Here is a 13,167-nt window from a genome sequence, read left to right on the forward strand (position 1 = left end):
TTGGCTGCAACCTGGGCCTAAGGTTTTCTAGTTTGCTGACAAACTTGTTGGTGAGCCTTGCAGCTTTGCATTTCCAGGTTCTAAAGCTGGTTTCCATGGCTGTTTACTGATGGCTCTGAGTGTGGGCTCTGGCATGTTTGGGGGCTGTGTGTGTTAGGCCAGACTGTGCACACTGTAGTAGCTGCCTTCTAACTGCTTGCTTTTCCCCCATCGTTTTCCTGCTTGCAGCCTTCACTGCTCTCCTAGGAACTGAGCAAGGACACCTGCTGCTGAATTCCTCTGTGCCTGGGAAAAGCTGAATGGAGCTAAGCATTGTGAGCTGCCAGCTGAGAAGTCAAGGTTCCATTTCCATTAGGGGAGGGATTGTTGGGGAAGAAGGCAGGAGGGGAGAGCCTGGCGAATAGACTATGCCTAGGACAAATGAACATTTTCTCTTGAAATTTAGGGAAGCCAGGCTTTGGAATTGCTTTATGCATCTCTCTCTGAGCAGCATTCTTGTCTCCGTGGTTTTTCAGGGATCCTTGGGGGATGAGAAGAATCCTTTCCCGGTGACACCTTTCCCACAAGAAGACAAGAAGACCTCAAGTTTGAACAGGAAGTGTTTGGTTCGCAGCCCTGCCTGTAGTTTCTGAAGCCACCAGGCAGAAGTGGCCCTGCAGCTCCCCGACTTTTGCTTCCCTGATCATCAGCACTTCTTTCGGGAGCAAAGAGAGAGGGAGACACGGGGGAGAGCTGCCCAGTCAGGGCAGCACCTGCTGAGTCAGTTGGCTAGAGCTGAGCAGCACTTGAATTTTTGACTCCCTGCTGGGCCTGTGACCTGGATTTGCCAGCAGAATTCCTAGAGTTGCTGCTACTTTTTTATTGTACACTTTAGTCCTTACAAATGTTGTGCTGTCCTGTGTTGCAAGCAGTGGGGAATGCTCACAAGCTGACACCTGCCATCCCACGTGGCCTTTGCAGTGTCATTTTCCATCAAACACAAAGGTTTGTGACACCCTCTGGGCAAGGGGATGCATTGCCACCATCTATTGGCAAGCTTGCAAAAGAAAAGAAACACCGTGTGCCTGGCTGAAGGGCTGCAAGGCCCTACAAATCCTCCCCCTAAGGAGGCAGCTGCTGAAATTCAAAAGGCTTTGCCGGTCCTCTTGGAGCAAAGTCACTCCAGTCATTGACTGTCCTCTGCCACATGTCCCTGTTGGATGAATCCAACCAAAGGTTTTCTCTCTCCCTGCCCTTCTTCCAGGCTTTTTTGCTGAGAAAAAAACAGCTGTCCTGACCAACACCCTGCCTGACCTTATACACTGCATCAGACACAATTTACAGTGACCCAGACTGGAAGCCAAAGTGCCTTACCTGGCTCTCCGGGTTGTAAAGAGTTCAAAGTTCTTTGCTCCTGTGAAGCCTTAGAAACACTTTTGTTCTTTTTTTTTTTTAATTGGTCAGTGCAAAAGATCTGTATGTTATTTTTATTTTAAATACAGTTGTAAGTTATTTTGGTTCCTTTTAGAAAACTTGGTGGTTTCTTAGAGCAACGCTTTTCTGCCTTGCAAAAGAAGAGATGGAGGTTGGTAGCTGCCTTTCAAATGAAAGTGTGGAGAGAAGGATGGTATCCCAAAGTAAGTGTGCTTACAAGAAAGAATTACCTCCATATTCCACATCCTTTCATGATACAAGAACAGCTTAGTGAGGTACGGAAATAAAGTTACCCTTTGCCCTGGTTTTGTGGTTGCTCCAGTTGCCTGTGCTTGTGTCGACTCACATTGCCACATTTCACAACAATCGTTTGGACACTGCCACGAACAAAAGCAATACTCACATGGACGTTCCTCCTGAAGGAGAAAAACAAATCATTCTTCTTTATCAGGTCTGAGGGAGTGGGGCATCTGACAGATGCAGGCCTTTCCAAAGCCCGGGCTGCAGAAACCCTCACGGTCAACAAGAATTGACTGATTCTGGCAGTCAACGCTGCCTTCCAGTGTGCGTTGGTTTAACTTCACTCTACAATGGCTTCCTTTCTTGGCCTTAATACATGCATTTCGAGAGCATGGATGAGCAACTCACTTCATGGCTCAATCGAACTTCCAGAAAATCATTTTCAAATCTGGTTTTCACAAAGCATGATGTACCTTTTCCTCTTCATTATTTACAAAAAGAGAAAGGAATGTATAAAGAAAGGACTCTTGCTTTTAAAACTTAGATTTGGATTTATGCGGAGTGTAGTCATTTGAAAAGCTCTACAGAGCCACTGGATCAGCTTGAACAGGAATCTCTTCCATGACCCTTGTGAGAGACAAGGGGCTTCATTCTTTCATCTACTGAGTATTCAAACTGGAACTACCACAAATCACACAAAATACAAGAACATGGTGAGCTTAGTAACAGACAGAAACCTTTTGCCAGAACCTTTCAAACACCGTCAAGAGAAACCAGAATGTTCTCAGCCTAATAATCCAGCAGATTTCTGATAGTGCAATAGTAGAAAAAGAATCAAATACTTTTGAATCAAAACACCCTCCAGCACCCTCAAAGCATTGGGAGGCTCTGATTATTAGCCTCTGACCATGCAATTTGTCTCGCAAACAACACACCGCATGGATATACACAACCATCTCAATCTCCTTCAGAAATAACCAGGGCCATTTCAGGCCCAGTCCATTTTCACTTCTTACTGATTTCTCCTTCTTCTATCATTCATCTAGAATTTCCTGTTGAATTCCAATCCATAATTGCATTCAAAGACGGCATGAATAGAACACTGAGCTAGTATGCTCAAGTACTCCCAATCAACAAGTCACAGAAAGGTTGGTTTAGCCACATTCTCTCGGTCTTCACTCCCAGGAAAAAGGGATGAGACAGGAGGAAATAGCACTCAAGTTGTGCTGGAAAGAAGGGGATATTTTTCCAGGAAAGAAATGGTTTCAGGCTTTTCCCTCTCCCCACACCCCTGGAACCTAACTGCACTTTGCCAAGGAGAACAGGAACACCCCAAGGAGACAAGGAAATGCACTGGATGTTCAAAAAACGCAGGCGGTGGGCAGGTTCTGTATCCCATACACTTCCCTATCCATGCCAAGACACACGAGGCTGCAGGAACACGCCACGTGCCGGGCGGGATTTGGTGTCACCCAGGTGCCTGTCACAGTCCACTTAGAAGCCGACGTGGGATGGTTCGTACCAGCTATGATCTCGGAGCGCAAAAAGAAGAAAAAAGCACAACAGAATTCAACAAGTCAAGGCAATTAAATTTCAGTCCAAACAGGGACTTTATTAATTTAGCCCATAAACCGGCCTGGGCTAGAAAGAGAGAGAGAGAGGCTGGGAAAGATAGGGAGAAAATGGAAGAAAACGGGTCTTTTAGCTATCACCACGGCTATCACCATGGCTCCAAAGACATCCAGCGTCTCTGAGGGTCCTGTCCAGAAGGCGTTCCTCTGCCTCTGCATCAATTGATGTCATCTCACGGTGGGGAAGATCTTCAAAATTCAGTTATTACAGAGTGGTCTTTTATGCCAGTCCACACACCTGCTCCCTTCTTGCAACCCGCCTGTGCACCCCCTTCATTCTTTAGGAGATATGCCAAACTACACTTGGCAGGCCACACATGCCAAGAGAGGAGTGTCTGGGACATGGCCGGCTATGGAAGCAGGTTTTCTCAAAATATTCCAAATGGATGCCAGGGCGACATGTGCAAAGCCTTCGTCACACACCAGCTATAGGAGGCACAGGACAGTTGCTCTGTACCAGCGTAAGCAGAACCTCTCCTGCTCTCTGGCTGTGCACAGAAAGTGAACAAACCAGCGGCACAGCAGACTGCTGCAGTGTTCCATCGCTACTTGGCTCAAGTGCACCAGAAAGTGTACAAAAAGGGAGAACATAGTAAAAGAAGAACCAGCTACTAGAAAGTCACAGGGAATGGGTTTTCTTTTCCATTTGATTTCCATTAAACTGAGAGCTGACAGGTGTCGCTGTTGAGCAGCTAGCAGAGTAATGAAGGCACCAGTTCTCAGTGGCAAGAAGGAATGACCTTTATTGTTTTGATTTCATCACATATATAGAGTTCTCAAAAGTCACCCAGATTGGTCAGTCAGAAGCCTTCCCCCAGGCCTGATTGGCCAGGCCTGCACTGTCCAAGTTCTGGGACACTGTTCCAACAACATCCAAACTTTATCTTCATTTATAAAACACAAGAAAATTTCTCATGGGAAAAACCTGTGCTAGCCACAGACAGGCATACCCCTTTTTCCATCAGCAAGCTTTTAAGACTGTATTCTGCTGATATAAACCTGGCTCAAATTTATTTCACACCAGTTTGCTGAAACATGTAGATAAATAATTTCATCATAGTTCTTCAAACTCAGCCTCTGCTCATGGAAACTCCAAAAGCTGGGCTGTACTTTTCTGGAATTGTAGTTTGAACTGCACCATGAGCTCTTCCCTGGCTTAGCTGCAGAATTTCTTTTTTCAATACCTCTATAAATGGTACCGACTGAAAATGACATTGAAAAGCTAAAGAGAAATGCACAAACACCACTTGACTTCTTAACCCAGAAACACAGCCAAGACAGCAGAGTTCGGTTGCTTTGTTCAGCCTGTGTGTTGTCTCTTCTAGAGGTTGAACCTCCAAGTTACAAGTTGGCTTTAGCCTGGAGGCATCTTTAGAGCATGCAGATGCCTCTTGCAAGTGGTGGAGTGCTTGTAGAGACAAATGCTTTGAAATGGTCTTTCCCACATTTCTTCTGTACATATAAATGCTACCTGAAAGCCTGGGGGTGGCCTTGGAAGGAGGATTCATGCTTGAATTTCTAAACATGTCAGCACTTTTCTTCAGGAGCCAGTTACAAAATTCTGAGCAGATGGTGAAGGAAAAATGTGTGCTGTGTCTCACATTGGTGCTTAGGCTGAAGCTTTTGGGTGGACTGAGCCATGACAGCAAATGCATTTTTGGACATGAAATGCTCCCAGAAAAGCTGTTCTTACAAGTTGTATTGAATGTACTGTGACTATTGCATTTCTGTGGTCCCACTGCAGACCGAAACTGCAGTTTGGGTCCCACTTTTACACTTCTCCTTGTACTCCTGCTATACCACGCCATCATTTTAACACTGAAATAAAAAAAAACAAGTGTAACCTCACACAACTTCTCTTTTCTCTCCTCAAGACTTAAAGCTCAGAATGTGGCAAGAATGGCTGAGCTTGAACAGGACTACTGTGTGTGTACAATGGCAGTGTAAGCTAAGAAGGAAGATAAAGGTTTGTGTGGTATTGAAGCTTGCCACAAACTTCCAAATGGAAAGCAGAGAGAGATTGCCAAGGTCCTGAGTGTTCCTTCCTCTTTCAGCTGACTTTTCCTGATGTCAGCTCTTTTAATTCTCTGAATCCTTAAATAGGTCTCTAAAAGGTGGGCTTTGAGGTTATGTGTGCACTGCTTCCCTTTGATGTCTTTGAAAAGGACCAAAGAGCATTTTCCAAGTGCAGAACACTTTCCAAACCAGTCTTGCCACATTAATGAGGAGCACTGGGTTTTGTCTGCAGGTTATTGGAGCCTTAGTGCCTCTAACGCCTATACAATAGAATTGACTTTCCTGCTGACAGGAGTGCAGAAACTCATCCAAACTTTGGGCCCCTAGATTGCAACTTTACAAGCCCTGTAGTGAGCAAGAAGCAGAGGATTGACCAGCAGCCCAGTCAAGTCCAGCCAGCAGCTGGTGGCCACTGTCCTTCTGCCTTGGTGCTGCCTTCCTCATCCTATTATACTTCCAACCTGGCTCCAAGTGCCAGCTAAATTTCTCCCTGCACCTATAACCTGTTAGAAAACGACAAATTCTGGAGTTCCGGAATCCCAGCACCTGCCAGGGTGCAGTGGAGGACTCAAAAGTCCAAGAGGTTGTAAATAGGAACTGGGGATACTGAAGCAGTGGGATCCTTTGGATTTCCATGAAGTTATTAATGTGTTACCATTGCTAACTCCTGTGTGGATAACCATGGTATAAAATTGGATTTTTAGGAGAAACATGGGCCTAAATTAAGGTGCAAGCAAGCCCATATTCCATAGTCAATATTACAGATGTTATTTAGGAGTAAATGTTAAGTAGGGAGATAGAGCTAGGAGGAGAGGGGCAGGCTGTGGGGAAGAGCTGAGCTGAACATGATGGTGGGTTTGACCAGGTCAAGCCCTCACTTCCTGCACTGCAGTGTCTCTGGAGCAGCTGCAGCCGTGCTCTTGCATCCCCTCGTGGCATTTGCAGTGCAGGAGGGCAGGGACAAGTGTGTGTGTGAGTGTGAGTGGTAAAAGGCTGCAAAGTGCTGGCAGCTTCAGTGGCAGCAGTGATGTTGGCAAGGGCAGTCAGGCCTCGTGCAGCTCTTGGGCTCTGGGGCACCTCCCGCCTTTCGAGCAGGCCCGGCTGGGCCCTGGGCCATCTTGGATCAGCCAGTGCTGCTGTGGGGCAAGGCTGGGGGGAAATGTGGCTCTGCAGGGAAGCGGCTGAGTGAGGCCTGTGCTTGGGCTCTTGCCATGGCATGGCACTGGGCAGAAGCCAGTAGTCCAGGCTCTTGCTTCTCAGCTGCCTCCCAAAATGTTGAAAGGCCACTGTAGCTTTCTTTTCCAAACCATCCAGCGCACCAGTCAGGAGCATCTGGCCTGGGATGCATCACTGGCACAAGTCGTTGTCTGTCTTGGGACTAAATTTCAGCTTGTTCAAGTTTTACAGCTTGTAAAAATTAATCTCAGGGTGGTTTGAAGGATTCATTCACATGTGGAGGGAATATTTGTGATCTAAAAACAAGCTGTTCTTCAGGCCCAGATGAGCAGAAGCATTGGTGTGGCAGTGTTGGGAAGTGGCATCTGTTAGTCCCATTTCCACTTTGTCTTGAGTTTGTATCATGAGCTTGATGAACCCCACTTGTGTTGATTGGAGGGAGAAGGGAATGGAAAAGGTTTTAGCCTCTTGAGTGGATTTAAACAGAAATTAGTTTTGTCTTTGTTAGGAGCTGATGTGCTTTGGGTTTTTGCTGTGGTTTCAGACTTGTCTGGGGTTTGCTTTTAGGGCTGTATTGCACATGCATTCTCATGCAAAGCTCCCAGAACGCTGGCATCGCACAGAGAAAAAAAATCTCTGGTGTAAAACTGAGCATATTTGTAGTGTTTCACAAAAGGAAAACCACATCTGCAGGTCTTGGTAACCGCTGAGTCTGCCTCAAGGCTCTTTGAAAGACAAGGACATCAAGTTCTAAACTCTGCAGAAATGTTTGCATGCCCTAATTTTCTTTGTCTTTCTCCTTCGCAATGCAGTCCCAGCTACTCGGAGATGAAGAGCAGGTGCCAGTATCTCCACAAGAAGCTGTCCACATTCAGCAATGAAAAGCTGAATTTGAAAAGCAGGAAGTGGAGTCCTGGCACCAGTCATCTACTTCGGCCACATAACATCTATGAACTCCAGCTTTTTTTCTTTCAAACACAAGATTAGTTATTTTAGGGTTTTTCAAGTTAGTAGTTTTTAGGAGTACACATTAGGTTTTTCAGAAGATTAAGTTAGGGTTGAGCTTTTGCAGAAGATTAAGTCAGTATTGAGCAGTAGATTAGTTCGTCAAAGATTATAGAAGACAGTATAGAACTTTTCCAATAAAGAATTTTCATACTTGTGAACTCTTTCTCTTACTGTTCTGTATTTGGAGTGGCTTTCTCATGGTCAGTTCTTTTCTTCACGACTTAGGGCTGTCCACTGAAATAATTTATTCCGTAGAAGGTGGAAGCCCAATACCTCCACTATGAAGTTATGCACATTTTTAGAAAATATTGTAGCAAATGGAAATAATTTATGATAAGTAAAGGGATGCTTTCCAACATTTCTTGTTAATGGAAACACTTTGTTTTAAGTGATAGAAGGTGTAGAAGTTAGAGAGGACAACCTCCTCTCCAAATCCCCTTGTTTTGGAGGGTTCCAGAGGAATGCACACGGGCTGTCTAAGGTTTTAGATGGAGCCGCTCCCAGGACTGCTTGTAAATCATAGCCTCACCTTGTCAGTGAGCCAAGGAGTATCCAGACCTTTTGCAAGTGCTCCTTAAAACACACAGGCAAGTGTTGGAGGAGAGGTACTTCAACAGGTTTGAAAGAGAAATTGGGTTAAAGTGCCTTGATAGAAACTGTGTCCATTTGTTAGCTTTTTTAAAAATAGTCTTTCCAGACAGACGCAGATATTGATTCCTGCACAGACTTTTGGGGACTTTGAAGTCTAATCCTTTTCTAAAGTTTTGTCCTGTTCATTTCATCAGCTGACAGGGTAGAGGTGTGGCCAGCCATGCCAAAACCTCTTTTTGGGCTAAATTGACTGAGGGAGGACAGTGTTTGGGAACATTCAAATGGAGCTGTGAATGGCCTTGTCTTCCTTGGAAAGTATTTTACCACATTCCTCAATTGTCTCCATGCCAACCAGGTTAAGCCCCTATAGCTGAGACAGCTTGGGGCATTTTGTGGTTGAACACCTGAGCTGTTGTTGTCTTTCTGCTGTCCTTCAACTGAAGTTCAATAAAATGTCACCTCTTAAAGCCTGAGGCTTGCGTCTTTTGTTTGCCATGGCCAGGGTTGCTCCTCCAGCTGCGCAGTGCAGCAGCACAAGGAACGCTGCCGTGGGGAGCAGGGGCTGAATTCTGCTGGGGTGCCTCCCCTTGGCCTGGTGGCTGCTGCTGCTTGACAGAGTGTGCAAGAGTGCTGCTGTGGAGAGTGGCCTGAGAGAGAGGGCTTTTCATGGCTTACTCCTTCATGACTTCTCTTTGCATTTATGGCATTTTTTCTAAAGAACTGTACAGAGCAGATAAGAAGTCACAGTTTCATGCTTTAAGAAGTTGAAGCTTGAAATTCTCTGCTGACTGTGCTTTCCCCCTCCAGTTCCTTGCCTGTCTGGGCTGCCTTGCTTCAGATGAGGTGGATCAATGCTCTCATCCCATCCCCTTTAGCTGCTGCAGAATTGCTTAGGAGTACTTGAAATGGTCCTTACACCTTTCTTTAATGAAATGGTCCTTACACTTTCTCACTGCTCTGCATTCTGATGTAGACCCAGTCCCCAGGTGGATGAGGATGTACCTGAGCTTCCAAAGTCAACAGGGATGGTCAAACAACAAACTTGTGCAAAGATGAGAACACCTTTTCCAAAGAGAATGCACATAGTCTTAAATTATTTTCTCCTATCATGGCACTTTCCCCAGAAAGGATTGTCACTTCGTAAGGTCTTCCATAGGGAATTTCATATGGGCTCCCTTTCTCTTGAGAAGCCACTGGGATTCTGATTCTCAGCAGTGCAAGGGGAAGTGCTTGTGGCCACTTCAGTGATATTTTCTGGCAAATGTTACTCATTTTTCTTTTTAGACTCTGCTTTTTTCTCTCAACCTTTCCACTGGGGTATCATCTCCATGGGGTTTGCAGGTCCCATTGAACTGTGAGTGTTGTGCATTGATTTTGGGCAGTTTCAGCAACGAAATGAGTATCTCTGTCTGATGATATTCCTGACAGGATCCCTAACCTGGGGATTATTTCTTTGAATATTACTCTAATTTCTTTTCAAGCTTTGTTGATGGGATGAGGAAAAGTCTCTGGCCATGCAGAAAATGTCTAGCAAACCTACCTACCTAATGTGTCTATTAATACCTAGATCCATCTTGTTGAGGTAACTCAGATAAATCTCTTTGGCATTATCTCAGCACTCTTTCCCTTTTTTGCCATCCCTAATGGCAGTCTCTTGTAAAACTGTGGATTGTTCTGGAAACAGATTTCACATTTGCTAACTCCACTTGTCACAGTCCCTGTCAGCCTAACACTAAATACCTGCCATTGCAAATTGTCTACCATACCTTCAACACCCCAAGGAGTTTCTTTATGTTTCTCTTCTACAATTTGTCTCATTATTGCTTGAGACAATCTGACTTGTTGATTTGTGGTTAGCCACCACCCATCAGGATTCAATCAGGTATTTCAGGGTTCTGCCAATTGATTGTCTTCAACGTGGTATTCTGTGACTGATTTTGAAAGGTTTCCAACTTTGGAAAGAATTGCCACCAAGATACTTTGTTCTGCCACCTCTCTAGCAATTTTGTCTGCTTCTTGGTTTGTGATGTAAACTGGTGTTTGTCTGAACTGGTGAGCTTTGCAGTGCATTATTGCTACTTTAGCAGGGAACTGGAGCCTCCCTAAGCTTTCCATATTTGATTGGAGATCCTGATTCCTTGCAGAAGGATTGAGGAACACAGCAGGGCTCAAGCAGTAGCTATCTTTAGCACCACGTCTTGTCCCAGGAGTTCCACCTATTGCTTTAACATTCTGCTCAGGGATGACCAGTGACTGAGTTAAGGTGCAAGCAAGACCATACTCCAAAATCATTAGGACGGATGTTATTTGACAGCAAAGGTGAACTGAAGAGATAGAAAGAAACAGGAGGAGTTCCCACACAGGCCTTGGCTCTAGAGAGGTGGCTGCCAGGCAGCTCTGGGTAGCCAAGCTTGCATGAGCCAGCCAGGCTGCAGCCAGCTGCTAGAGCCAGCTTCTTGTTCTCGGCCAGCATGGCCTTCAGCTCCAGCTGCTCCTTCCGGGGTGGGCTCAGCAGGTTTGGCCCCAGGCACATGGCCAGGCTGCTGCAGCTCATTCTGCTGGTGGACTCATGCTGGCTGATATGTGTCACAGCAGTGAAAGCAGCTTCTTGAGGAGGAACAGGTTTGCTGTGGGCAACTTCTTGGCCACCCTGAGGGAATGGGAAGGCAGCATCCATTAACAGGCCTATGTGTCCCATGGGTGTCCCCAAAGCTGGCCCAAGGCAGGGGGCTGGCTGTGTTTCACTGCTCTGCAGGTGCTCTCAGCCAGCAGTCAGGGCTACTGTGTTGCTGCAGGAAGGAAGAGCGGCCTTGCTTCCAGCTGATTTCCCCCAAGGCCACACAAGAGAATGATCCCTGTGCATTGCCCAGAAATGGGATTGTCAGGCAGCAAGAGTGAGCTGCCTGAACACACAGCCTTTGAAGGAGACCGTCCTGTTCCAAGCGAGTGCCAGGCTTGTAGCAATGCCTGCTGCAGAGCTGGAAGCTGCTGCCCACACTTACACTTTGAGCTGAGAGATCTTGTCCTCCCTGCTGGCCATCTGTATGGCTGCCATCTAGTCCTTGTAGAGGTCTGTGACGAGGAGCTTGGAGGAGATGCTTCTCACAAAGTCCTGTAATGCCAAGGGCTGCCAGTGAGCCTTGGAAGAGGGTGGCCCAGGCAGGAGCCCTTGCAGCTGCAGGGCAGGAGGGCTCACCTTGAGGACCATGGCCAGCAGCAGCACCGGCTGGCTTGCCATGTCCACAGGCAGGCCATGGTCCAGGGCCTGCTGCAGCTCCTGACGTGCCCTGGTGCTCTCTGCTTTGTGGAAGATGCCTTCTGTTGTGGGCCCTTTCTCGTGCAGGACATCCAGCAGCTCCTGCAGGAGAGGCAGGAGGGCAGAGATGTGTGTGAGGAGCTGGGCTGCTGTGGTGGTAGATGATACCACCTCGGGAACTGCTGGGGAGCCAAGTGGTCCCAGTACAGCAGGGTTTCATTGGTGGGAAAAATCCCAGTCCAAGTAACACGATAAATCCCTCCCCAAATTATGTAAATCCCCCTGTCTGTAACCCAACCCCTGACTCCATCCCTCCCTTCTCCACATTGGTTGTAGTGTTTCCCCCACCTCCTCTCCCCTGACCCCAGGTGATCCCTATATCTAGGGACACCTGGAGTCTCCTCTTCCTCTTTCACGCTGGAACACTTCGGAATAAATATCTGGAACATCCAGCTGATTGAGCCTCTGGATTCTTTGTCTCTGGTAATGCATGATCTATCCAGCTCTCTGGGTGAGTGAGAATCTGTGCCTTATACCAGCTCGGGTGTGAGAAGGGTCTTTCTGTACAGCACCAGAGCAGTGCTGGCTGGAGTGATCTCTCAACAGCCTTAGAGACACTTTCGGTAAATGCAGAGGCCTGTTCCACCCCTCCTCCAGCCTCTGCGTTAGGCTGCTCCAAGAGCAGTGGCCAGGGCCAGAGTTTTTCCCCAGCCTGGCCTCCCTGCCTCCTGCCATCAAGGGGCTGGCAGCAGAAGGCTGAGGCATGGCTGAAGAGCCCTGTGACCCTCGGCTGGGAGACATACATGGGGACACAGGCTGCCCAGCAGCCGATGCACGGATGGGCAGCCCCTGTCCGGGCTGCCTTACCCGGATAGGCCGGGGCAGCATGCCATCCTCTGCACAGACGGCTGCCAGGGGCTGCCCAAAGAGTGCCCTGCTGCAGGCAGAGCCCTCCTGCCCTGGCACCCGGGCAGCCCCAGCTGGGCCCCACCGCAGAGCAAAGGGCCGTGGCAGCCACCTCCTCCTTGTTCTGCTGCTGCTAGCGCTGGTCCCTCCTTCTGCAAAGGAAAAGAGAACCAAAGCTGGTCAGTGGAGACTGCCAGGCCAGTGCTGTCACAGCCTGCCCTGCCCTGCCCTGCTTGCCTGCCGAAAGTGCTGTGCAGAGCCATGCGGCACTCCAGGCAGGGAGCTGGCAGCTGCAAGCGTGGCTGCAGCTCTGAGGCTCCTGAGCACTAGCATGACGCTGGGATAAGCTGCCCCAGCCCTGGCCCTGTCTTTCTCCAAGGGGGGATGATCCCCCCTTGGGTGCCACACCTGCCCAGCAACACTTGTTACGGGACACGTGAGTGCAGCTCACTGCCAGAGCAGAAGCTGGCCTTTCCTCCCCAAACTCACCTGGGCAGTGGCCAAGTTGTCCTCTGCTGTCAGGCGGGGCCATGGCAGGCCCTTGCTTAGGATCAGCCTGAAAGAAGAGAGGTGCGCTTGGCAAGCAGCCCCGCGGCACAAAGAGCCACTGGGCAGCTGCCCCCCAGCCCCAGCAGCTTGAGTGCAGCACACGGCTGGCAGCCTCCGGCCTGCAGCCTCTCTGCCCTGCAGCCTCTCTGCCCTGCGCAACAGCAGTGCTGCCGGTGGCAGCAGCAAAGACATGCCAGTGCTGCCGCTGGCTCCCCTATGCCTCTGCTCTCCCAGTGGCACCAGGGAACCTTGCTTCCCCGCGCACAAGGCCACTGCGCTAGCTGCACCTCCCTGGCACCCAGCACAGCCAGAGGCCTCAGTGGGCAGAAAGGCAGCCCTTCTCACCTTTTCCAGCTCTGTGATCAGCCACTCCAGCTTCCT

This window comes from Lichenostomus cassidix, chromosome Z, assembly GCF_008360975.1.
Source record: "Lichenostomus cassidix isolate B80296 chromosome Z, HeHo_3.0, whole genome shotgun sequence".
In the NCBI taxonomy this organism is placed as follows: Eukaryota; Metazoa; Chordata; class Aves; order Passeriformes; family Meliphagidae; genus Lichenostomus; species Lichenostomus cassidix.